At 42.3% G+C, this 26,861-nt stretch overlaps 1 long non-coding RNA gene across 1 annotated transcript; it reads left to right on the top strand.

The window, feature by feature from the left end:
• The first annotated feature begins 226 nt into the window (after window positions 1-226).
• On the top strand, window positions 227-26,528 carry LOC141580289 (uncharacterized). The gene is made up of 2 exons (XR_012512470.1): window positions 227-457; window positions 26,432-26,528. It is a non-coding gene; the product is annotated as an uncharacterized LOC141580289 (long non-coding RNA).
• The last annotated feature ends 333 nt before the right edge of the window (window positions 26,529-26,861 follow it).

Genomic DNA, 26,861 nt, shown 5'->3' with positions numbered 1-26,861 from the left:
CCTCCAGCGGAGGACAGAAGCCCCCCCAGGGCCGCAGGAGAGCAAGTGCCAAGGGGAAGGCACCTTGCACGCTGTGAAGGGGGGATGCAGATGTTACAATAACCAGAATTGGCACCCCGCCACAAACGCCGGCTCGACCAGCGCGCGTGCGCCACCCCCTTCCCTGCAGAGGGCGCCGCGGGCTCGCCTCGCAGAGCGGGGTGGGATCCCAGTAGCCCAGGGCAGCCCGCCGGGCGGGCCTCCGACCCCTCTCCGCAGCCTCCTGCGCCCAGAGCCTCCCCGCCGGAGCTCCACCCTCTCCCGGAAGCGGCTTGGTCACCCAGCACGTGCCCACGGGAGCACCTGATCCTGACGAGCTCTCATTGCCCCCAAGAGTGATTGCATTGGTTTTGCAATGAATGAATGAAAGAGAGAAAGGAAAGAGACCGAGAGAAAGAGAAAGAGAGAGGAAAGAAAGGTAATGATACATAATAATATGTAATTGCGAAAAATCCAAATAACATGTGTGTATATTTTAAAAATCAGTCCTTTCTGCTCACTCCGTTTTAGAGCCTTATTTCTTTAACTGCAAGTGTTAAAAATCTCTGAATCCGCCTGTAATCTATAAAACCCCTGCTTACATCTGTAAGTCCCCGGCTTCAAGATAGCCTGACTTTTCTCCTGAACTCATATATACCTTCCCTGTTTGATTTCTGTTTCGCCTGTAACTCCTGCCCTCCTGAGATGTATAAACCCAAACACATGCGGCTTCCTCGGGACCACTTACTCAAGGCTTCTTGGGTTTGTTTTCCCGGGGGCCGAGGTCACTCATATCGGCTTGAATAAACCTCTCTTTAAGATATTTTACAGACGTTGAGATTTCTGTTTACAATGTTAATCAAAATGTTAACATTGATAACATTGGTAACTTCTAGGGGTAGAATTATGAATGATTCTTGTTTCCTGAATGTTCTGCAGCATTCAGAAATGGTGTATTTGGGCTTGGGGCAGAACTGTGACTATTTTTAAATCGCATCTACTCTTGGGGCTGTCCTCTTTCTACATAAACAGACTAACTCCGGGAGGCAGCTCTGAGTCTTTTTATGGTGCCGAGAGAGATTCATCATCTCCCACCTACACCAAGCAAACTTTAGGTCCCCTGGTGACAGAACTGAGGGTTTCTATCTCAGTGACTAATGATTATAATGCGCTTGGCTACCTCCTGTGTTTTTACCAGCTCCAGGAGCAGATTAATCAGAGAACATTCCCTGCTGGCTTCTGGGAAATAACAATAGAAACACAATGGTGATGCTACGTCTCCGCGTATTAAAAACCTTTACAAGGGGGTGTTCTTTCTTTTTGTCTTGGTGTGTTTGTTTGTTTGTTTTGAAAGGGGGTCTTGCTTTGTCGCCCAGGCTGGAGTGCAATGGCACGATCTCGGCTCACCGCGGTCTCCGCCTCCTGGGTTCAAGCGATTCTCCTGCCTCAGCCTCCCGAGTAGCTGGGACCACAGGCACGCGCCACTACACCCGGCTAATTTTTGTATTTTTAGTGGAAACGGGGTTTCGCCATGTTGGCCAGGGGCATCTCAAACTCCTGACCTCAAGTGATCTGCCCGCCTCCACCTCCCAAAGTGCTGGGATTACAAAAATGAGCCACTACGCCTGGCTGCATTGTTTTTTTGCTCCTTCGAAAGCAATTTTGAATTTTTTCTTTGATTTTTTGAAGGCAGAAAACCCAGTTTCTGATTTAGAGCTTATTCTAATCAACTTAAGTCTTTCTGTCTTTGGGAGCTACATAGACATTACAAGTCTCTCCCTATCCTTCTCAGCGGAAAAGGCTTTGATGCTCTATTCTTAGCACATGGAACCCTAAACCAAGGCCTGCACTGGGATGTTTGTGAGAAGCATGTATGCAAAGCCCGACAGACTCCCCTGTTGGGCGTGCTGCTGGGCAGGGGTGATCTGGTTTGACATTGTACATGTAAATGGCTTATTTTAAATACGTGTTTTTAAAAATTATTATTATATTTTGAGGTCTGGGTTACATGTGCAGACTGTGCAGGTTTGTTACATAGTTATACACATGCCATGGTGGTTTGCTGCATCCATCACCCCATCATCTACATTAGGTATTTCTCCTAATGCTCTCCCTCTACCCATCCCCCAACCCCCAACAGGCCCTAGTGTGTGATGTTCCCCTCCCTGTGTCCATGTGTTCTCGTTGTTCAACTCCCATTTATGAGTGAGAACATGTGGTGTTTGGTTTTCTGTTCTTATGTTAGTGTTAGTTTGATGGTTTCCAGCTTCATCTATGTCCCTGCAAAGGAAATAAACTCATCCATTTTTATGGCTGCATAGTATTCCATGGTGTATATGTGCCACATTTTCTTTATCCAGTCTGTCATTGATGGGCATTTGAGTTGGTTCCAAGTCTTTGCTATTGTGAACAGTGCCACAATAAACATATGTGTGCATGTGTCTTTATAACAGAATGATTTTTATAATCCTTTGGATATATACCCAGTAATGGCACTGCTGGGTCAAATGGTATTTCTCGTTCTAGATCCCTGAGGAATTGCCACACTGTCCTCCACAATGGCTGAACTAATTCACACTCCCACCATCACTGTAAAAGTGTTCCTATTTCTTCACATCTTCTCCAGCATCTGTTGTCTCCAGATTTTTTAATGATCGCCATTCTAACTGGTGTGAAATGGTATCTCATTGTGGTTTTGATTCGCGTTTCTCTAATGATCGGTGATGATAAGCTTTTTTTCATATGTTTGTTGGCTGCATAAATGCCTCCTTTTGAGAAGTGTCTGTTCATATCCTTTGCTCACTTTTTGATGGGGTTCTTTATTTTTTTTCTTGTATATTTGTTTTAATTTCTTTGTAGATGTTGGATGTTAGCCCTTTGTCAGATGGGTAGATTACAAAATCTTCTCCCACTCTGTAGGCTGTTCACTCTGATGATAGTTTCTTTTGCTGTACGGAAGCTCTGGAGTTTAGTTAGATTCCATTTGTCATTTTGGCTTTTGTTGCCATTGCTTTTGGTATTTTAGTCATGAAGTCTTTGCCCATGCCTGTGTCCTGAATGGTATTGCCTAGGTTATCTTCTAGGGTTTTTATAGTTTTTGGTCTTACATTTAAATCTTTAATTCATCTTGAGTTAATTTTTGAATAAGGTATAAGAAAGGGATCCAGTTTCAGCTTTCTGCGTATGGGTAGCCAGTTTTCTCAACATCACTTATTAAATAGGAAATCCTTTTTCCATTGCTTGTTTTTGTCAGGTTTTTCAAAGATCAGTTGGTTGTAGATGTGTAGCATTATTTCTGAGGCCTCTGTTCTGTTCCATTGGACTATATATCTGTTTTGGTACCAGTACTGTGATGTTTTGATTATTGTAGCCTTGTAGTATAGTTTGAAGTCAGGTAGTGTGATGCCTCCAGCTTTGTTTTTTTGTCTGTTTGTTTTTTTGTTTGTTTGCTTACGATTGTCTTGGCTATGTGGGCTCTTTTTTGGTTCCATATGAAATTTAAGATGTTTTTTTCCAATTCTGTGAAGAAAGTCAATGGTAGTTTGATGGGGTTAGCACTGAATCTACAAATTACTTTGGGCAGTATGGCCATGATATTAATTCTTTCTAACCATGAGCATGGAATGTTTTTCCTTTTTTTTTTTTTTTTGCATCCTCTCATTTCCTTGAGCAGTGATTTGACAAAGTCCTTTACATCCTTTGTTAGTTGTATTTCTAGGTATTTTATTCTCTTTGTAGCAATTGTGAATGGGAGTTCACTCATGATTTGGCTCTCTGTTTGCCTGTTATTGGTGTATAGGAATGCTTGTGATTTTTGCACATTGATTTTGTATCCTGAGACTTTGCTGAAGTTGCTTATTGGTTTAAGGAGATTTGGGGCTGAGACAAGGGAGTCTTCTAAATATACAATCATGTCATCTGCAAATAGGGGTATTTTTAAAATCACAATTTTATAAAATGTTTAACATTTTGGTAACAGAGAAAGGAAACAAACAAGAGCCCTGTGTAAGCCTTTCATTCCCTGGATCAACCATTTCTAGTAAGTTATGTAAAGTGTCTACTTCACCAGCCAGTATGATCAGCAACAGGGAGTCATTACTCTGGGGAGATTCTTAGACTTTAACATTTCACTAACAAGTAAAATTTCAAAACTATTTTGGGAATTGGTGGTGGTATGCCAACTTTTAGTTTGCCAAGTGAAATTGAACCAGCCATCTACTGGCACTACTCTTTTTACAAATGAAATACATGTTGACCACAAAAAATGGGCTTTATCTCAGAATAAAAGACTGTTTTTAAAAAAAGAAATTCACCTTATAGAATATTTTGCTGGCTGGGCATGGTGGCTTACGCCTGTAATCCCAGCACTTTGGGAGGCCAAGCCTTGCAGATCACCTGAGGTCAGGAGTTACAGACCAACCTGACCAATAGGGTGAAGCCCCATCTCTTCTAAAAATAAAAAAATTAGCTGGATGTGGTGGCGGGCGGGAGCCTATAGTCCCAGCTACTCAGGAGGCTGAGAAAGGAGAATTGCTTGAACTGGGGAGGCGGAGGTTGCAGTGAGCCAAGATCATGCCACTGCACTCTAGCCTGGGCGAACTGAGCAAGACTCCATCTCAAAAAAAAAAAAAAAAAAAAAAAAAATCAAAACTATTTTGCCATATTTTAAAAATTTTTTTGTTTTTCCAGAATGGAAATGTTGTTACCAACCTGCATTTTGCCCATTTGCCTGGCTTAGTTACTACAGCCCAGTGACTATAATTGAATCTGTATTTGATGGGACCTAGTCTTTAATATTTTAGGGCCATGATGCTGAATATCAGTGAACAGTGACAAGAACATTAAGGTGAAAAATGGTAGACGCTTGGCGGAATTCATTCTAATCCTGGGATCTTATACTAATCCTGCACCCACATGTCCTAATTTAGACAAATATACTATCATTTACTTTAACTTCAGACGAGATTGTTTTTGTTTCTGTTGAGTTTCACAGTACTTTCTAGGTATTATAATTGAAGGTCTTTTTGCTTGGATTCTTGTCTGTTGAAGGCACTCTGCCAGTGACCACCCAAAGAACCGATAATTTTGATATCATACTCTTTGGCCTAAGGTCTTTTCCAAATTATAATAATTAAAGTTCAAGGAAGCAATGCTTTGAAGGTGGGTTCTACTAGCCAACAACTTAAATGAGTTGAGGGGAAGCACAATAAGAATCCATAGAAATGAAAGGAGTACTATATACGAACAATCTTTTAACCTTTTCTAGAACTGAAGCAGATATTAGGACAACATTCAACTTCCCATGCCTTAAAAACAATAATAAGGGCATGCAGTTTGTAGGAGAGCTCTCCTGATCTGTCAATGCCTGCATGCATGTCTCATATTTCAACCTGCTGACATTGTCCCGCCCGCAGGCCTGGTAGAATAATTACAAGGAAGCTCCCTGGATGATGAGACAGGCAGGAGTTTTTCTGGGCACAGGCTCTACTGTATTAGAGAGTAGAAATGACAACCTCAACCTTAAATATGAGTTTTTTTCCAAACTTGAAATTAGTTGGTGTTAATGTATTTCAGCCATGGAAAGAAAACACTTTAGTGGTTTTCTCTTGTCTTGAAATGGAAATCTTTGACCCAGGTCCGGGATGTCTGGGAAGGGCATGCATTTGTAGCCTCAGATTTCTTGAATTCGATTCTCAAAGAGCCTTCCATCAGAAAGGACTTTGCAGAAGACTCACACAACACTGGCGCTTCCGTCGGCTTCATGCTTGACTCCGTTCCCTCGTTCTTCTCTGGTCAGGCCATCTCAGACTTATAGCTGCAGCTGTCACTTAGAGCCACACAGCTCTTGAATTGGTACCTCCAGTCCTGACTTCTCTTCAACGCTCCAGACACGTGTATTTCTCTGCTTGCCAGACATCTTCCACACAACAGGCACTTTAAACTCAACATAATCCAAATCAAACTAATCACATTCTGACCCCCACGGGCAACCTTCTTCACCCTCTGATTCCTTTAGTTTGGTTACTAAGCAATGTCGTTCACCAAACTGCTCAAGCCAAAACCCTGGTATCAGCCTCAGCTTCACTCTTCCTTCACCTCCATTGTCCAACAGTCACCAAGGTCTGTCTCCTTCTATCCGAACGTATCTTACCCTTCCATCGTCTTGCTTCCATCCCATTGTCACTGCCCTATTTCAGGCTCTCATCCCTTCTCACCTGGATGGGGGCAACTGTTTTCTTTTTTCTTCATTAAACATTTTTTATTGATAATTGACACATAAGTATACATGTCTGTGGGGTACAGTGTCATGTTTCAATACATGTATTTATTATATAATGATCAAATCAGGATAATTGTCCATCACCTCAAAACTTCATCATTTCTTTCTGATGAGAACTTTTCAGATCTTCTTTCCTAGCTATCTTGAAATGTACAATACATTGTTATTAGCTATAGTCACCCTATTGTGTAGTAGAACACTAAAAATTACTTTTCCTATCTAACTGTAACTTTGTACCCATTGGCCAACCTCTCCCTGTCCTACCACTCTCATCCACTCTGGAGCCTGTGGTCACCATTGTTCTACCCTCTGCTTCTGCGTGATCAGCTTTTTTCACTTCCACGTGTGAGTGAGATCATTTGTCTTTCTGTGGTTGGCTTATTTCACTTAACACGATGTCCTCCAGGTTCATGCTGTTGCAAATGACAGGATTTTGTCCTTTTTTATGACTGAATAGTATTGTATTGCATATATATATATATATATATATATATGTCTCACATGTTCTTTATCTATTCATGCATTGATGAATGCTTAGCTTGATTTCATCTCTTGGCTATTGTGCTAAGCCCTCACTATAGTGCTGCAGTAAAGAGGTTTCAGGAGTATCGATGCCTCTTTTGACATATTGATTTCAATTCCTTTGGATATATATCCAGTAGTGGAATTGCTGAATGATATGGCAGTCCTATTTTTAATTTTTTTTTTTTTTCTTTTTTTGGAGACGGAGTCTCACTCTGTTGTCCAGGCTGTAGTGCAGTGGTGCGATCTCAGCTCACTGCAACCTCTGCCTCCCCAGTTCAAGCAATTCTCTACCTCAGCCTCCTGAGTAGTTGAGATTACAGGTGTGAGCCACCATGCCTGGCTAATTTTTGCATTTTTAGTAGAGACGGGGTTTCACCATGTTAGCTAGGCTGGTCTTGAACTCCTGACCTCGTGATCCACCCACCTCAGCCTCTCAAAGTGCTGGGATTACAGGCGTGAACCACCACGCCTGGCCTATTTTTATTTTTTTAAGGAACTTCCATATTGTTTTCCATAGTGGCCATGCTAATTTACATTCCCACCAACAGTATATGAGTTCCCCTTTCTTCACATCCTCACCAGTAATTGTTATTTTTTGTCTTTTTTTTTTTTTTTATAATAGGCATTCTAACTGAGGTGCAGTGATATTTCATTATAGTTTTCATTTGCATTTCCCGGATGATTAGTGATGTTGAGCATTTTCATATGTATATATATTTCTATGTCTTCTTTTAAGAAATGTTTATCCAGGTCTTATTCCCATTTTTGATTGGATTATATGGGGTCTTAAAATTTTTTTTGCTATTGAGTTGTTTGAATTTCTTATGTATTCTGAATATTAACCCACTAAACCAGGGCATAGTATGCAGATATTTTTTCTGATTCTGTAAGTTGCCTCTTTGTTGCTGGTTTCCTTTGCTGTGCAGAAGCTTTACGGTTTAGTGTAATCTCATTTGTCTATGTTTACTTTTGTTGCCTGTGCTTCAGAGGTTCCATCCAAAAAATTCTGTCCCAGACCAATGTCATGAAGCATTTCAAGCATTTCCCCTGTGTTTCACTCTAGTAGTTTTATAATTTTAGGTCTTCCATTTACATCTTCAAATCCATGTTGAGTTTATTTTCGTATATGGTGAGAAATAGGGGCTTAGTTTCATTCTTCTGCATGTGAATTCCCAGTTTCCCCAGCATCATTTATTAAAGAAACTGTCATTTTGGGGTAACTGCTTTCTAACAGGTCTCTGGGGCTTGGTATTACTCCACCAGAACCCTTTCATGTAGCCGTCAGAGAGATGGCGTAAAACTGCTCAGTTTCTCTCTGCTGTTTAAACCTATCTAATGATTCTTCATCGCCATTAGAATAAAGTCCAAACACCTTGGCATGTCATATCAAGTCCTTCCCCCTCTGGTGCCCATCATCCCAGCTACCTCCTCTGATACTCTCTACATCAGGTGATCCACCCTCCTTGGCCTCCCAAAGTGCTGGAATTACAGGTATGAGCCACATCCGGCCTGCAAGTGATGATTAAAATAACTGTTCTGCCACTGCATGCCACAGACGGGTAGGCCTTGCAAAGTACATCTGATTGGCAGAATCACATCCAGAACCATAGCTTCAAGGAATTCTTGAAATGTGGCTTTATTTCTAGATCTGCAGAACAGGCAAAACACTGGGAACAGATGAGAGTGAGTTGATCCAGACTGTCTGGCAAACATTCCTCAATCCAGCCTCATGAGACAAGTCATTCTTTGCCAGACTCGCCAAGATGGTAGGGCTTCCTTTAAGTCATTTCCGCATCTTCTTCTGCCCTGAATCTCATCTTTCTCCCTCCCTCCTTTCTCAGCTTTGTGAGCTTATGCTACTCTTTCAATATCCAAATCCAACATCATCCCTAGTAGAGCAAATCTATCCTGCTTGCTGCAGGCTCTGAGTAGTTGCTGAGACAATGTTTGTTGAACTTGTGAATATTGATAATGGCTCCAAAGCTGCCTCCTCTCTTAGCCCAGAGGGTTAAGAGTAGATAGACTCTGGCCATGAGTGCTGGCTCACGCCCCTAATCCCACTGAAGCAGCCTCGCTGTCTGGAGTAAATACCAAGGTTCTTAGTCTCATGACCAAGGAAATGGAGGTCACAGACACACACACACACAGAGTAAGATTGGAGCAAGAGTTTAATGGGCTAAAGGTAAAACAGCTAAACGGGCTAGTGAGGAGCGGGTCTCTTACCTTCTTAAGGCCGGAAGATTTAGTTGGGACCAGGTGTGCTATCTGCATAGAGCAGAGTTTTCTGTCAGCTCTCACCTAATTCCTTGACCATGTAGGTAGACTCTTAGTCTGTGCTGCTTTGTTTTGCTTATCTGGGAGGGAGAGTTTCTGTGTCTGTTCCCAGACATCTTCCTGCAGCTGCGGGCATCTCCCTCAAGTCTGCTTTTTAGCTTCCCTATCTTAGTGAGCCTAAAAGGAAAGGCACGTGCTTAGTAAGGCCCACTGTTTTTACTGGGGTCCATTGTATGAGGTGAAGTTTGGCGGTTACCCAGGGGACTCCCCACCTCCTTCTGCGCCCAAGTTGTTTATCTGTGTTTTTACAGCCTAATATTTCAGGCTGTTCTTTGTTAGGAGAGAAGTGATTTCCTTGAACTGCATGAGGTTAGAAAGGGAGCTATTCTGAGCTGCTTTTTGTTAGAAGGAAAGTTTTCTGCTGGGGGACTCCTTTACCCTGTCTACCTAAATGATTTCTTTCCGTCCCCTTAACATATTTCCCCCTAAATATGTTATGGAATGGTATCCCTAACTGCTGTTAGGGGGAATTGGGTGACAACTTCTTCTGGCTACTTTCACTTTTTCTGGCTACTTTCCACTGGAGAGGGTCGTTGTATGGAAACAGCAGCTAGGGCTCCTCCTGGGGTGGAGCTAAGGATCCCTGGTAGGAGGGTGGTTTTGTTTTTGGCTCCATTTGCAGCATCATCTGAAGCTTGGCAGTTCCTAGTCAAGAAGAGAGAAACTTTACGAGGAGGTTTAGAATATATGATTCAAATATGAGTATTAAGACTACCATTATTAGTGGGGTATTATAGGCTGTAACCATGTCAACACAGTTTGATAACTGTGAGCCATTTAGATGGGTTGTGCTGTCGTAAGTGGATGTGTGCGACTTGGCTTTGTTTAGCTTCCTTGGTCTTACTTTCCTTCCCAAAAAAGGGAACCTCGAGGTTATAGGTTACCTGGCAGGATTTGTAAGATAAGTGCCCAGAACTAGAACATTGCTCCAGATTTTTACATTACCCATTCCTTTCTGTCTCCTTTGAGCCACAGCTGGAGATTGATGGTTGGTTTACAGGAATAATCATGATCAGTTTAAAATGCATACAAGAACTTAAAAACAACTATTGAGACTAGAAGTCAATGACAGATTGTATTTGTCCATTTTCACACTGCTGATGAAGACACACCTGAGACTGGGCAATTTACAAAAGAAAGAGGTTTAACGGACTTACAGTTCCATGTGGCTAGGAAGGCCTCACAATCATGGCAGAAGGCGAAAGGCATTTCCTACATGGTTGTAGCAAGAGAGAGAAATGAGAGCCAAGCAAAACAGGTTTCCCTTTATCAATCAATCGGATCTCATGTGAGTTATTCACTACCATGAGAACAGTATGGAAGAAACTGACCCTGTGATTCAATTATCTCCCACTGGGTCCTTCCCACAATTTGGGGCGTACAATTCAAGATAAGATTTGGGTGGGGACACACAGCCAAATCATATCACAGAATACAATAGGTTTGGAACATAATTTCTCTCTCTTCAACCCTCATTTTTGTTAAAAACAACTTATGATAGGACTCAGCTGTTTGCAAAATAAACTTTAGTCTTAAACTTGGCCTGATTATTTGCAGAAAGTGCAGCAGGAATAGTTGCCTCTATGTAGGCCTTTCTGATTGGCTTTGATAGAACTCGGTTCCACAAGGAATCTCGGATAGGACTTTTTAAAGCTAAGCCCAGCCATGCGTTTGTACCCTCAAATACCTATGAGTTGGAGAAACGTCTTTCTTCTTGAGGTTCCAGGAACATGGGGTTTATGGGCTTGTTAGAAAGTGACATTCTTTACTCACCACAGGTCAGGAACCCTGTACAGAGACTGTGTAGACAAGGTATGAGACCAGTTTTTCCAAGGACCTGTCTTTGGTTCTGCAAGTCAAAGCCTTGCAGTGTAACCCTTGGTAAAACATCTGGTGTTTTGTTTGGGAAAAAAAAAAAAAAAAAAAAAAAAAGGATCCTTGTTGGATTGATGATGCAAATAACTATATTGTTGTAATTCAATAACACTTATAACTAGTTTCCAAGTTCCAGAGAAACTAGGCAGACAGAAGCAAACATGCTCCAAGCCTTATTTACAGGAGTATATTTGACTTAATTCTCAAAAGCATTTAAGAAAGTTTCCGGCCGGGCGCGGTGGCTCAAGCCTGTAATCCCAGCACTTTGGGAGGCCAAGGCGGGTGGATCACGAGGTCGAGAGATCGAGACCATCCTGGTCAACATGGTGAAACCCCGTCTCCACTAAAAATACAAAAAATTAGCTGGGCATGGTGGCACGTGCCTGTAATCCCAGCTACTCAGGAGGCTGAGGCAGGAGAATTGCTTGAACCCAGGAGGCGGAGGTTGCGGTGAGCCGAGATCGTGCCATTGCACTCCAGCCTGGGTAACAAAAGCGAAACTCCATCTCAAAAAAAAAAAAAAAAAAAAGAAAGTTTCCTTGATTCTGAAAAACAAAATAAGGGTCACCAATATTCCAAGAATAAATCAGGAATATTGCTTTAGTTTTCTATTAGTTTGGTCCATTCCATTAACTCTTGTTCTGCTTGTTATTCGTAAACATTTCAGCTTTTTATGAGTCCTGTACATTTTCTTTTATTAAAAACCTTCATTTAAGAGCACCTGTTAAAGTTCCACAGCCGATTGTAAACTAGGTTTTTTGAAGAAGAAGATTCAAACAAGACAACAATTTTTTGTAAATGACAAAATGTGCAGGGTGGTTACAGTCAAGAATATGATTGACAAATTTGGTTATTTCTGTGGCTTACAATAAGCTAACAACCTTAACTGTGATTGATAGCATGTATTCAGACATTAGAACCTTAGACGCCCCATACAGTTTTGGAACGTATGTTAATATTATTCCCTAAAATATAACCTGAAGAGTATTAGACATCATTTTGGCAGTTTCATGTTCCTAAACATGTTAAAGAATCCTATTTACCTCTCTTCCAGATGTTCCAGGAGCCCTGTGCACCACCAAAACCTAGGGGTTAGGAAAGACAACCTAGAGACTAAGGTTGTCAACCTAAAGACAACCTTGACTTTGGGAAGCCTGCTAAATATCTTCAAAATTTAAAACACCTGATATTATAAAATAGAATTTTAGATTACCGTAAGTTTTTTGTTTTGCCAAAATGATGAGTCAGAAATTTAAAAAAGCCCAAAACCTAAAATGCAATAAATAAATAAATAAATAAATAAATAAAAAATTATGCCACTGGACTGGGTAAGAATGTCGAGACCTGTAATAAAGAAACTAACTAATGGACTCATGAAATTGCTAGCCCAAGGTAATCAAAACAAGAATTCATTACATGGGACTATATAAAGTGATGAGGATTTTTTAATGACTTTCATATCTATAGCTTACAGTAGTTTGATAAATGTAGCTTTGTAAACAGACTTGAAAAAAAAAAAAGAAATTTAAAAAAGCAAAAACCATTCATCAGCCCTTTGTATTACATGAAATCCTATTCAAGAGAGAAAGTTAAATTTCACCCTTGCATTCATTTGCTATTAATGTTAACCTTGATTTTTACTGAAACTTTATAGACAATCCTGTTCAATGTTAATCAGGTTTGGCCATTGAGGTGAGATTTACACAAACCTTTTATAACCCTCTACAAATTTTGCTAAAGAGCAGATTAGCATTTTAAGAAAACTTTGTTGTGCTCATATTTTAATGCTTAATTTATAAAACTATATGATACCCTTTAGAAATTAGTTAATATGTTCACAGAGGGAGTTTCCTTTGCAGGATTAATTTTTACAATCTTTTAATAATGTGCTTAAACCTGCTTTATTTTATTTAATATAATCCTTCTAGGCAAAATGTACATTTCCATGCCTTCTGATCTTTAACTAAAAACAGCTTTCACTATTTTTTTTTTTTTTTTTTTTTTTTGAGACGGAGTTTCGCTCTTGTTACCCAGGCTGGAGTGCAATGGCGCGATCTCGGCTCACCGCAACCTCCACCTCCTGGGTTCAGGCAATTCTCCTGCCTCAGCCTCCTGAGTAGCTTGGATTACAGGCATATGCCACCATGCCCAGCTACTTTTTTGTATTTTTAGTAGAGACGGGGTTTCACCATGTTGACCAGGATGGTCTCGATCTCTTGACCTTGTGATCCACCCGCCTCGGCCTCCCAAAGTGCTGGGATTACAGGCTTGAGCCACCGCGCCCGGCCCCCAGCTTTCACTATTTTTTTAAACATCTTTCATGCAAATCCATGTTCAGTAGTTTCAATTACATGTCATTCTGGTAGCTCTTAGCAATTTTTAATTTTAATGTAAAAGCTGGTAGATAATTTTAATTATGTGCTAGATGCAGATAAAGTATGACTGCTTTCAGCATAGTTAGGGGCATGGTTACTTCCATACGTTCCCAGTTCGTACCCATTGTGAAGCAGGCAATTTGATAATTTTTAAAGGCTAAAGAAACCGTTACAACCTTAAAACATTTATCAAACCTAGTATCTGACCTGCATAATTTAGATCACATTTTTACATCTTGAAAACATTTGTATTTTATCAGTAATTTCTAAGACTGTTTTTATTTTTGAAGATTAAAGTTTTATGAACTGAAAGATACCACAGCTTTTATTTTTTCTTTAAAAATATTTGATTCAAGCGCTTATTTTTCTTAGGCCAATTAACTAGAGCTCTTTTCAAATAGGCCTTACACATATAACACATATGTAGCCACACAGACAAACAGAAAAAGATCCAGTAGTTATACGATTTTCCATTTGCTAATTTCCCAATTGGATTATTGGCCTCTTGGTGAGACCCTTTAAGAACAGGGCTAGGAATACAGTTTCCAGGGCCTAATAAATAAGCAAAGCTGAAAGACAAAGATTTTAAGAACGACTTATTCACCTTTAATTCCAGAGGTTCCATGAGGAAAACAGAGATTTTTCCCAAAATGGGATTTGTGGCAACTTTTCTGTTTTCCCAAGGAGTCCCAGGCCACCAGAAGTCTTTGTAGGGTCTTTAATGCATGCTCCAAGAGTGGCAACACACAGTGAAAAAAGGAATTCAGTCAACGGAGAAAAAAAAACACTCAAAAAAACCCCAAAAACCTTTTCCAGGGAAACAAGATCTATGAAGAGAAAAACATAAAGACCTTTAAAATATATCCATACGTTGGATATCCACTTTTAATTAAGCTGAGTGCTCTTTAGGAACATTTTTTTTTTCATAAATAAAACTTTACAGAGGAGATAAAGTGATTCTTATCATTCCCCACCAGTTTGCACCACTGCTTGTCCACAGTTAGTTTCTCCAGTTTTCTCTGGGAGAATGTGTCTGGGCTCAGTCAGGGGCACGTTTTCAACTGGACTGCAGATCCCTTTAGCAGCAAATCTTGGTATTTGAGGAGGCAATTGTCTTTAGCCAGAGACTTTCCTTAGAGGACACTAGTCCTGTTATACTGTGTGGAGTTAAACAGTTAAGTTATCCCCCATTGTGAACTCATTGGCTCTAGAGAGGGACCTCCAGTCTTAGTCAAAACTCCCGGGGCTATTTTCTTCCTTTGTGATACACAGAAAGATTAAATACCTTCCCTATGGGAAGGCTGAGAACTGGTGTTTCAAGTAAGGCTTGCTTTAGCTGGTTTATGGCTTTCGTGTTTTAGGTTCCCAAGTGAGGGAACTGCTTGTTTCTTTTATGGGTTGGTAAAAAGGATGAGCTATTTCACCATACCCAGGTGCCCACAGTTTGCAAAATTCAGTAATGCTCAAGAATTTTCGTAATTGTTCAAGGAAACGGGCTTAATCCTTTCCTCACCTGGTGCTCTGGTTCCGTTGTGCCATGTCTGCCCCATAGACCCTGGCAGATGGATGAAATCAGTACTCAGACACAGGTATGCAGTGTAAGAGCAGCTGGGTGACTGGCTGGCTCTAGTGGCCAGAGAGCGCCCCCACCAAGCTGGAGCTGCTTGCTTTCATTCAATGCAGGCACAATGCTGAAAACCTGGAGCCAACACAACCTGCAGGTACTTAACATTTATGGTTTTCCTTTGAGGGAGCGTCAGGCACACGGATGATCAAAGGTCAGTTCTTGGTCAACGTAAGTAAACAAGCCTGTTTAAGGTAATTTCCCCCCCACTCCCTCGTTCCTATTCCTTGGCCTCTGCCTCAGGGTTATAGAACAGCCGCCTTCAGCTATTCTCCCCCGGGGCTCTGAAGAACCTTCCAACTTTTCAGAAGGTTTGTGTCCTTTCCCTACAGGCTTTCCACCCCTCTGATTCCCCTGCACTTCTGCTTGAGATTAGGCCTAGGTATTTTACTGAAGTTTGACAGAGCTGAGCTTTAGATTTTGAGACCCTATCTTCCCTTTTAGCTAAGAATTTGAGAAGAGTCTTAGTGCCTTGCTAAGACTGACTTGATTGGGGCACTGGGAAAGTGTCATTTACATACTGCAAAGTTTCAACTTGAGAGTGAGAAAAACTAGAAAGATTTTTAGACACAGCCTGTTTCAGCAAATTCCTTTTGATATCAGGGGCTGCCTGAGTAATGAACCTGTTTTTCATGGAACTGGAAGACAGGGAAGTGTGTTTTATTAAAGCTTCTCTCAGCCTTTCCAGAAAGGTAGGGAGATTTTTATCTGGTTTCTGGTTCAACAGGGACAATTTAGAGTAATTAAGAGGTTTGGTCCTAGTCCTTCTTAGGCCCTCTAATACGCACATTAAAAAGTGTTTCCTTTTCCATTCATCTGCAGGGTCACAGGGATTCTAGTCAGGGTTGTCAAGAGGTACAGCTGCTCTCCCTACTGGAAATGGTGGTTCTGTTATTTCCTCACCTTCCTTATCTCCCCTTTTCCTTTTTGGTCTACTATAGGGGACATGTTGTTCATCTCTGAACTCTGCTGCTGCTTGCAGAGATGTCTGCTTTTCAGTTGCAGTGAGGGTTTGGCTTAGAAACAACATAACATCCCTTCCTGTGAGGTCAAACACTGAGTTAAATTTTGGAAGGCCTCTATATATCTATTAGGGTTGCCAAGAAATCAGCCCATTTATTTACCTTAGATGCTGCAATGAGAAGGGAACATGTACCTTGGTGGTGCTCCTTCCACCTGGCATTTCCTGTAGGGGTAGGAGTAAAGCTGGGGCAGTGGGGTGCTTTGGAGATGGTGGAGCTGGAGGAGCTGATGGAGCAGTTGGAGCGGGCCCTGGATAAAGGGGACTGGAAGGACTGGGGCACTTAGAAGCTGCCTCCAATGGCTCCACCAAAACTTGCTCTTCTGACTTAGGGAAACTACTCTCCACAGACCTGCCCGATATGACTACTAGAAGGGTTGAGTGGATTGTCTAATGCTTGAAAAGGTCTGGGCTATCTTGCAGGGCAAAGGAAGCCTGTACACAGGGAATCTTGGACCATTTGCCCTTCCACCTACAGAAGAAATCTAATCGTTGGATAAGTTAAAGTTAAGATTCCCTTCATTCCTGAGTTAAGAAACAGAATCTTAAGGAAGTTAAGGTTCTGTTCATTCCTCAGATGGTAGGAAGACCACACTTCAGAGTTTGAGGGTCAAAGAGGTTCAAAATGTATTCCAGAGGAGTGCAGACCAAAGATGGCTTGCTACCCATCCTAGAAAAGAGACAAGAGGTATCCCTCAGTCTCCTTGTTCTTTTTGGTGTGACTGAGGATGGAGGGGATGACAGTGGGAGTGTCCCCCTGACTGTTCTCCCTCCTTGGTCCCTGGGTCCCAGCACACTGTGTGCCACTCTGTGGTTGCAGGCATCACCCTCAAACCATTGTCCCAGAGGAGCTAAGTAATGGTGATAGTCACACTTACCCATGTGACCTTAGTCCTCTGCCTGTTAATTGTCCTTTGATCTCTCAGTCTTGTGTAATCTGCATGGCTCCTTGATGGATAAGTATCAAAAGAGATTATGTAACAGTTGCATTTGAGCAAGGCCTGTTAATGGAGGGAGTATACTGGACTGAGCTTTATACTCTACTAGTGTGGACTGGACTAAAGAATTTATTTTTAGGTGGTGATTCCAGTTTACTTCCAAACATAAAATCCCCTTTCTATTTAGATGAAATACTAGTTGCAGGTGTCTCAAGAGAACATAGGGTCAAATGATAGCCTTTCTGCTAATGGAGAGAGTATTGAGACTAAAATTTGGTTTTGGAGGACATTTTTCTCCTCACTGCTGAAAGCAGAGTTCTCCCACTCTCAGAGGGGCATGTAGTTTGATCTCTATTAGAGGAATGCCAAAGGGAGAAAAAGTGAAAAGCTAGAGGCTTTTGGCAAAGGGCAGACTAGGTTACCTACGGAAGGAATTCCCATTCCACTAGGTGGCGCTGTAAGCTTTGAAATAGCAGGCCTCCATATGGACAGAGCGGGGAGTCTGAAACGTGGCAGTTCATCCCTACAGCATGCCTCCTGGCAGGAGAAAGTTAGTTCTCCTCCTAGAGGGACTATCCAGTCTGACTGGGTAGTGCTGGCTCCTCACATGGGAAAAGAATTAACCTAGAGAGAGAGACGTTCCCTGATAGGGAGATAACCTTCTACTCAACCCCAGGAAGTGCTGTCATTAGGAGTTAAACAGTCTTTGAGATCTGAATCATGAAATCCTCCTGTCTGTAGAAAGTCACAAAAGCAGCAGTCCCTTGACCAGCAATTGCTGGTCGCTAAGCCTGCCTAACTGAATTATTTCCCTGGGCTGTAAAATTTCCTGCAGCTTTGCCTGCAGAGCGGGTGGGTGACATGGTGACCTTGGAAAGGAAAGGAGGACAGTTAAGATTTGCGATTGGAAAGCTTGGCAATCTTGTGTCGGGCAGTCAGAGGCTGGGGTCAGTCCAGGAGCCTCCGGGCAATACCAAGGTGTAGCCCTGGCCAGAAATCTTCATTTGTCCCAGGACCTATTCCAGCCCCACGCAATGGCAAAGCTCTTCACGAAAGGAAACTGGTTTGGGCAGAGCCAACATTCCCAGCCCTCTGAGGGTACTGGGGGATCGACTAAGTCCTCCCCAGCAAGCTTCACATCTGAGTCTTTAAGACTGGCGGCTAGCCCTTCTGACTCATTAATCTGCTGACAGATAGCCGATGTTTTGATAGTTCTTTGAGAGAATAAAAACCGGAGATGAGAAGCCTCAGAAATGAAAGTAGAGAGTCTGCTGCTTTACTCGCCATTCCAATGAATTCACCTTCAAATCCTAGACAGGGACCCAAAATGAAGCAGCCTCATTTGTCTGGGGAAATAGCAAGGTTCTTGGTCTTATGGCCGAGGAAACTGAGGTCACGGACACACACACACAGAATGAGATTGGAGCAGGAGTTTAACAGGCAACAGGAAATAGCAGCTTTCTGTCACAGAGAGGGGTCCTGAGCGGGTTGCCAGGTTGTAGTAAAAATATCAGGGATTTTATAAATGGGCTAGTGAGGAGGGGGTATCTTATCTTACTATGACCCAAAGATTTAGTTGGGACCAGGTGTGCTATCTGCATGGAGCAGAGTTTTCTTTGTTTGTTTGTTTTTCAAGACAGAGTCTCACTCTGTCACCCAAGCTGGAGTGAAGTGGTGTGGTCTCGGCTCACTGCAACCCTCACCTCCCGGGTTCAAGTGATTCTCCCACCTCAGCCTCTGGAGTAGCTGAGACTACAGGCGCATGTCACCACACCCAGCTGATTTTTTGTATTTTTAGTAGAGACGGGTTTCACTATGTTGGCCAGGCTGGTCTCGAACTCCTGACCTCGTGATCCACCTGCCTCGGCCTCCCAAAGTTCTGGTATTACAGGCACGAGCCACGGCGCCCAGCCCTAGAGCAGCGTTTTCTATCAGCTCTCACCTCATTCCTTAATCACACAGGCAGACTCAAGTCTGTGCTGCTTTGTTTTGCTTATCTGGGAGGGAGAGTTTCTTTGTCTGTTCCCAGACATCTTCCTGCAGCTGCAGGCATCTCCCCGGAATCTGCTTTTAGCTTCCCTATCTTAGTGAGCCTAAAGGGAAAGGAATGTGCTTAGTAAGGCCCACTGTTTTTACTGGGGTCCATTGTATGAGTGTTAAGTTTGGCAATTACCCTGCGGACTCCCCACCTCCTTCTGTGCCTGAGTTGTTTATCTGTGTTTTTACAGGCTGTTCTCTGTTAGAAGAGAAGTGATTTCTTTCTTTGAACTGCATGAGGTTAGAAAGGGAGCTACTTCTGAGCTGCTTTTTGTTAGAAAGAAAGTGTTCTGTCAGAGACTCACTTTACCCTAACTCTCTACCTAGATCATTTCCATCTCATATAACACCACCACTTTGGGAGGCAGAGGCAGAAGGATTGCTTGAGGCCAGGAGTTTGAGATCAGCCTGGGCAACAAAGTGAGATCCCTTCTCTGCAAATAATTTAAAGATTAGCCAAGTGTGGTGGCACCTGTGGTCCCACCTACTTGGGAAACTGAGGCAAGAGGATCACCTGAGCCCAGGAGGTTGAGGCTGCAGTGAACCATGATCATGCCAATGCGCTCTTGCCTGGGCTACAGAGTGAGACCCTGCCTCAAAAGAAAAAAATCATAGGCTCTGACAGAAAACTGTGTGTGAATCTTGGCTCTACTGTGTACATTGAGGGGCAGCTTAAGTACATTCTGTAACTTCTCTATGCCTTAATTTCCATCTCTTGTTAATTGAGGATGATCACACCTACAGGACTGTTGGGAAGATTAAATGACACAGTCCCCGTGAAGCATTAGCACAGAACCTAGCACGTAGATAGAATTCAGTCATTGCCAGCTTTTCTAATTGCGGTAATTGTCGATCGTTTGCACACTCTTCGCTTTCCCTTTTTTTCTCTCCTCTCTCTGCCCTTTGCTTTTTAGTAACATGTCAACTCAACAAACATGTTCTGAGCCCCAGCAGTCTGCCAGGACAAATACAACCACCACCTTGGGGAGCTTGCTGTCTTTTGAGGAGGTAGACACAGAAACCATGAAGACAGCAAAGCATGGCACACGAATGATAGACGTTTTCACTGGTTTTGGTGGATGTGGGGATGACAGAGGCAGTCATCGTTATCAGGAATGAAATAGCTGAACAGGAAATGGATTCTAGAGGGAATGATCCTGGCTTTGACTTTTAAAAAAGGAGTGGAAGAGAGAAAAGACTTTTGGTCAGAGAGAACAGCATGCACAAAGGCCTGGAGAGGTCATACAGTGGGGTGCAAGGAAAAGCCAGTGGTTCAGCAGAACCAGCCCAGTGGTTCTCAAACTTGAGCCTGCACCGGAAGGCCCCGGCAGCCTTGTTAAGAAGCAGATTGCTGGATCCCTCCTCCGGAGCGTCAGAGTCATTACATCTAGGGTAGGGCCTGAAATTTTGCACTTCAAACAAGTTCTCAGGTGATATTCATGTTGCTGCTGGTCCAGGGACCACACTGAGACCGCTGGGAGGCCAGAGCATAGTGAGTGGACTAGAGGCTAGAGGAAAATAGTGAGAAGCAGAACTGGGTTCATATGCTAGCTCTCAGGTTTAGATTTTTAATTTAAAAACAATGATTGAAGTATTTAAGGAGAAAAGCATATGATCAGATCTCTGTGGCATAAATTGATTTTTTTTTTTTTTGATAGGGTCTCAGTCTGTCACCCTCTGGAGTGCATTGTCATGATCATGGCTCACTGCTGCGTCAACTGCCTAGACTCAAGTAATCCCCCACCTCAGCCTCCTAAGTAGCTGGGCCTACCTGCCAACACACCTGGCTAATTTTTAGTATTTTTTATAGAGATGGGGCTTTGCCATGTTGCCCAGGCTGGTCTTGAACTCCTGGACTCAAGCAGTCTACCCACTTCTGCCTCCCAAAGTGCTAGGATTATTGGTGTGAGCTGCTGCACCTGGCCCAAACTGGATTCTAAGGGCACAGAGCTTCAGAAGGGAAGACCCAGTTGAGTCCAAGTGAGTTTTGGGTAGTCTGCTGGGCACGGAGCCCAGGCCGGCGCCGAGTTCCCAGCCCAGCACAAGCCTTTCTCCCCACGCCACTCCTTTTTCCCTGATCGTGGGATGAAAGCTTCCACCTGTGCCCCGCATCTCACGAGTTCATTTCCTTGGGACTCAGCCTCCTCCAACATCTTCAACCTTCAGCATTTCTCCGCAATGCCTCTGCCTCCCATCCCACAACCCTGTTGGGCATAGTTGTAAGTCAAACCTTCAACACACACAGAGTTCCCTGAGTCTCTTGCGTCTACACAGCTACTCCATTTGTGTGCTATTATTAGTATTGTTTTAACCAAAATCTTCTCAATGAGTGGCCATTGCCTGCCCCATTTCCTCACCCCTGGTCCTTACCCCTTCAGTCTTCTTCTGTTCCCACCCCTATAATGAAATAGCAACTTGTTTTTCTTTTTTGCCTTAATTTCACCCCCTCTACTACCACCAAAATGTCTTAAGAAAACCCCAAATGGGCCGGGCGCGGTGGCTCACGCCTGTAATCCCAGCACTTTGGGAGGCCGAGGCGGGTGGATCACGAGGTCGAGAGATCGAGACCATCCTGGTCAACATGGTGAAACCCCGTCTCTACTAAAAATACAAAAAATTAGCTGGGCATGGTGGCACGTGCCTGTAGTCCCAGCTACTCAGGAGGCTGAGGCAGGAGAATTGCCTGAACCCAGGAGGCGGAGGTTGCGGTGAGCCGAGATCACGCCATTGCACTCCAGCCTGGGTAACAAGAGTGAAACTCCGTCTCAAAAAAAAAAAAAAAAAAAAAAAAAAAAGAAAACCCCAATGAAGGGCTTCATAAAAATAGTTAATCAATATTGAAAATACCAGAACAGAATTGAATGTTTGAGCCTCCAAGCTTTTATTAACCTTCTATTTCAAAACAACTTATAGAAGACTCATATGTGATGAGAATATATTACTGTTCCTAACTTAGTTAACATAGTCTAATTTGTTTAAATTGAGGCTTAAATAAAGTGCAATTCCTAGAGCTGTATGTTTCCACTTTCCTGGTCAGTTTCTCTGTTCCTTATAAACAGGATTTATCTGCCTTCATATCAAGTAGTATAACAATAATGAATTGTCCACTGTTTATTTCTACATTAAAAATTTTTTGAGGCCTGAGATAAAAATGGGGCTTGTTAAGCCCTGGGAGCGTAAACAAAGCTTATTCTGAAAGAATTCTTCACCCAACCAATCATTCTAAACCAACATGGAACATCCATTGACTATAGTTCAAGCTCTTGGATATATAAGAGGAATTGGCCTAATTCTCAAATAGGCAGTTTTCTGAGTATGGTAGTAGCCAGAGGGCCCACACTTCTGTTTTGTACTTTCACCTTTTTTTTGGACCATTTTTTTTTTCTTTTCTTTTTTTTTTTTTTGTTTGTTTGTTTGCTTTGTTTTGTTTGTTTGATTTTTGAGACAGGATCTTACTCTGTTGCCCAGTGGCACAATCATGGCTCACTGCAGCCTTGATCTCCTGGGCTCAAGTGATCTTCTCACCTCCGACGCCTGAACAACTGCAACTACTGGTGTGTGCTACCACGCCTGGCTAATTTTTGTTTTTTGGGTGTGTGTTTGTATAGATGAGGTTTTGCTGTCTTGCCCGGGCTGGTCTTGAACTCCTGGCCTCAAGTGATCCACCTTGGCCTCCCAAAGTGGTGGTATTACAGGCACACCCGGCCTGGACCATTTCTAATGCTGCTATAAGTCTTCAGTCTTAAACAGTTTTTTCACGACTGCCTTCTAACAGTAAGGGAGCAGCTGTAATATCTCCAAAATAAATTTCTGACTCAGGCGGTGTGCTTTTTATAAGATCTATGAGTCAGAAGAAGTAAGTTATAGAAACCAGACGGGGTTCCATTTCTTATTAATAATTTTTCTACTTTTCAATGTTTTTCCTCCACTTTCTTCCTGCTGTGACTGCAGAATCCACAGTTTTCTCAATTGTTTACATTCTTTCCTGGAAGCAAAACTAATAATTTTCTATGTCTCATCAGTGAGAACAGCGCAAATTCTTCTTCCATCATGATCAGAATCTTCTAGGACTTCTCTCTTTTTAATGTGAGTAAATCCTCTTTGAAATACAGATCTGAATCACAGATAAGAAAGGCTAAGGTCTTAAACTCTCATGCTCTCCTCCTGGATTTTTCAGAGTTAACACCAGGGAAACTCACCCTCAAGTGTGCAGGGAGAGCTAAGTCTATATCGCATTCCTAAAGGGAGCCCAGAGAGCTCTGGTGAAGTGAACTGAGGGGAGGGCAGAGTATGGGGAGGAAGAGGCTCTCTCTGCCCATACCCCTCCACACAACTCCATCAATCATTCTGTACAATCCAAGTGTTTATTTTACCAGTTTAGTTCCTCTTTCAAATGCAAAATACTTTGGAAATCATTTAAAAACTGCCAGAATAGTTCTTCCTGCACACTGGTTTCTGCCAACTCAATTTGAAATTGGCTTTCTCAGTTCTCTTTTTCTCATATGCAAGGAACTAGCCAGATCTCTACCTGCAGATGATAAAACGCTATCCCATGCAACACCAGACTTGCCTCTAAACCAGGTCAGGAGGCTGAGATCAAAACAATGAGGACCACTAGAGCCACTGGGGGTTCTCCAAAAGGCTAATTAGGCTTCTGCCCAGGTCTGGTGGATTTCCCAAAGGCTTACATGTTTTCAGAAATGGAGTGGAAGGGAACTGGGGAGAAATTACAGTAAGTGAAGGCCTTAAAGGCCCTGGAAAATCTTCAGGTTGGTATGACATCATGGAAACCGCATCCAGCTCTTTGAAAGTGATCCCAAGGTTTAGCACATTACAGGACTTACAAGGCAGATACTTGCTACATATTTATAGGGTGAAAGAATGAACAGACTGCTAGAGTAAACTAAAAAAAAAAAAATTCTTTTTTTTTTTTTTTTTTTTTGAGGCAGAGTCTCACTCTGTCGTCAGGCACCAGGCTGGAGTGCAGTGGCACAGTTTTGGCTCACTGCAACCTCTGCCTCCTGTGTTCAAGCAATTCTTCGGCCTCAGCCTCCTAAGTAGCTGGGACTACAGGCACGCACCATCACACCCAGCTAATTTTTTTATTTTTAGTAGAGACGGGGTTTCACCATGTTGGCCAGGATGGTCTCAATCTCTTGACCTCGTGATTTGCCCACCTCGGCCTCCCAAAGCACTAGGATTATAGGCTTGAGCCACCGCGCCCGGCCAAAAAAAAAAAAATTCTTAAACACTAATGATGCTTTCTAATACTTTCTTTCAAACATTTTTATTTGAAAAATGCTAGCATTTCCCACGATCTTGTTTCTAGATTTGATCTCCTCAAATAGATTAATAAAATGTTTCTGGCCCCCAAACCGCTATGATGGCAGCCCACCTCACTGTCCCTGTTAAATTTAAACATACCACAGAAAGCTGGAAACTTTATGCTTCTGAAAATACGTTCAAACCCATCATTAACATATTGTGTAGTATCCTCCACGTGCTGCATGTGACCATCAAGAGAACACAACTAGTCTGTGAACTCCAGAAAATGCTACAGGTTTGCTGATACTCCCCTCAGCTATGGGGTAGGATGGCCAGATGACAGGGGGATTGTTCTTACTCCTTGTTTACAGTTGGCAATTCTAGAGTTTGCCCACCAGATATGCCATCCAAGAAGACCAAAATACAGCAGGATGATTGTGAACAAGACCAGGGACTTCAGCCCTTGCAAATAAAGGTTGAAGACTATACCTGAATGACATTCTAGGCTACCCTCAGGTGGGTTCTAAGACTAGGGCTCCCAGCTTCTTTCCTGGATCAACACCCAATGGGCATGGTATTCAATGCCTACTCTTTAATCAGTGCTGTACCGATTTGATCAGTGGTTTTCAGACTATGTCCTACATAGTCTAAAATGTTCTACTCAGGAGCCCTGGTGAGGGGACGATGTGTGAGAAAAATTCAAGTATCTCCTCTTCTAAATTGAGAAGTCCTAGTCTTTGTTTTGAAATTGATTTTGTATGTTAGGCTTTCACTCTTCTATTAGACGGTAAGTGTTCCATTCTTCAAACAACAATGGTAGCTCCTCTGAGGCCAAGAATATGTGTTTTGATTTGTTTCTGAATGTCACTGCTTCGAATGTGAGACTCTGCTTCCATAGGCACTTAACACATACTTATGAGACTGCTTCCTTTCAACTTCATTTCCAAATGGAAACATTTGGAACTGAGTTTCCATTCTTGTGACTTTCACTGTGGGAAAACAGAAAAGAACTCAGCACAGATTTTTCATTAAGCATGTTTAACACAGTAGTGGGATGAAACTGAATGGTAAGAGGTTTTTAAACCTGTGATTTTGAGCTCTTTTTTGTAGGAGGAACAAAGTTCTGTTTTGTCTGGCATCACAGGGGAACCGTGATTGCCTGTTTGATATTGTGTTGATGAGCTAAGCTTGCATAGACTATTGAGATGATTCCCTGGCATGGGACATAAAGGAGTCATTAATTTCATTCCCAATTTCATTCATGCCTCTGGTTTGTTTGTACTTAACACAGACAGAAGTCTACAAAAGGGAGAACTTCACTTGTATACAAACGAACTCTGAAGAGTGAAGTGCCCTGATCACTGAAGCTGTAACCAAGCAAGTGACCCAGCATTCAACGAGCTGAATGAGTTTCAATTTCCCAATTAAAGTAGGACCCAGGATAGTAGAACATCAAGGATCAGGAGATTTTCGTTCTCAGCTCTCACATCAGCTGGGTGACTATGAACAAGTCATTTTGCTTCTTTAGGCCTCAGTTATATCGTTTGTAAAATGGGAGTCATAATAAGGTTATTACAAGAAATAAATAAGGTTATTGCAAGAAATAAATATCCCAAAAAGCCTACATGACATCACAAATGATCAGTTTAAGGTTGTCAGTCATTTCATTGGAAAAACTTGATCAAATCGGTTGATTTGTGTCTGTGGCCCAAAGAAAGTTACTGAAGTATTCCTTGTTTCTCGATGTTAGGGTTTGGAAGTGTCCTCTCCAAGATTCATGTTGAAACTTAATATCCAATGCAATCCTATTAAGAGGTGGGGCCTTTAGGAGATGATCCAGTCATGAGGCCTCCTCCCTCATGAATGGGGTTAAAGCCCTTGTGAAAGAGACTTCACACATGGTTTGAATCCTCTTTGCCCTTCTGTCTTCTGCCATGTGAGGATGTGGCACAAAGGTGCCATTTGGGAGCAGAAAATGGACCCTCACCAGATACCAGACCTGCCAGAGTTCAAGAGCATTAGAGGCCACAGTAAGGACTTTGTATTTAATTTGGAATGTGATGGTAAGTGGTAAGTTTTGTTTTGTTTTCATTTTTTTGGTTTTTGTTATTTGAGAGGAAATCTCTCTCCATTACCCAGGCTGGACTGGAACTCCAAGGCTCCAATGATTCTCCTGCCTTAGACTCCTCAGTAACCGAGACTGCAGGTGTGCACAACCACACCCACCTGGAAAGTGGTAAGATTTGATTTATGCTTTTGAAAGATACTTCTGTGTGCTTTGAGGAGATAAGAGGTTCAAATAGGGGGCTATTACAGCCAGCCCAAAGAGAGTTGATGGTTATTTGGACTAAAGTAGTACAGGAAAAAGGACCTTGCATGGTTTTTCATCATGAAGTTCAATGCTGTAATCAGGGGCTGTTAATACAAAACCATTTTTCTCATGCTCAACTAGAACATGGGGCTCTACAATGAAAAAGAAAAAAAAAGTTCAAGTAGAAAAATTGGATTCTAATATCCCCTATCATGCCTCTATTATTTTAAATATTAAATATAATTTTTATGGAATAGT

Source organism: Saimiri boliviensis, chromosome 11, assembly GCF_048565385.1.
Source record: "Saimiri boliviensis isolate mSaiBol1 chromosome 11, mSaiBol1.pri, whole genome shotgun sequence".
NCBI classification, from domain to species: Eukaryota; Metazoa; Chordata; class Mammalia; order Primates; family Cebidae; genus Saimiri; species Saimiri boliviensis.
The sequence above is the reverse complement of the archived record's forward strand: the minus strand, read 5'-3'. Positions and strand labels throughout refer to the sequence as shown.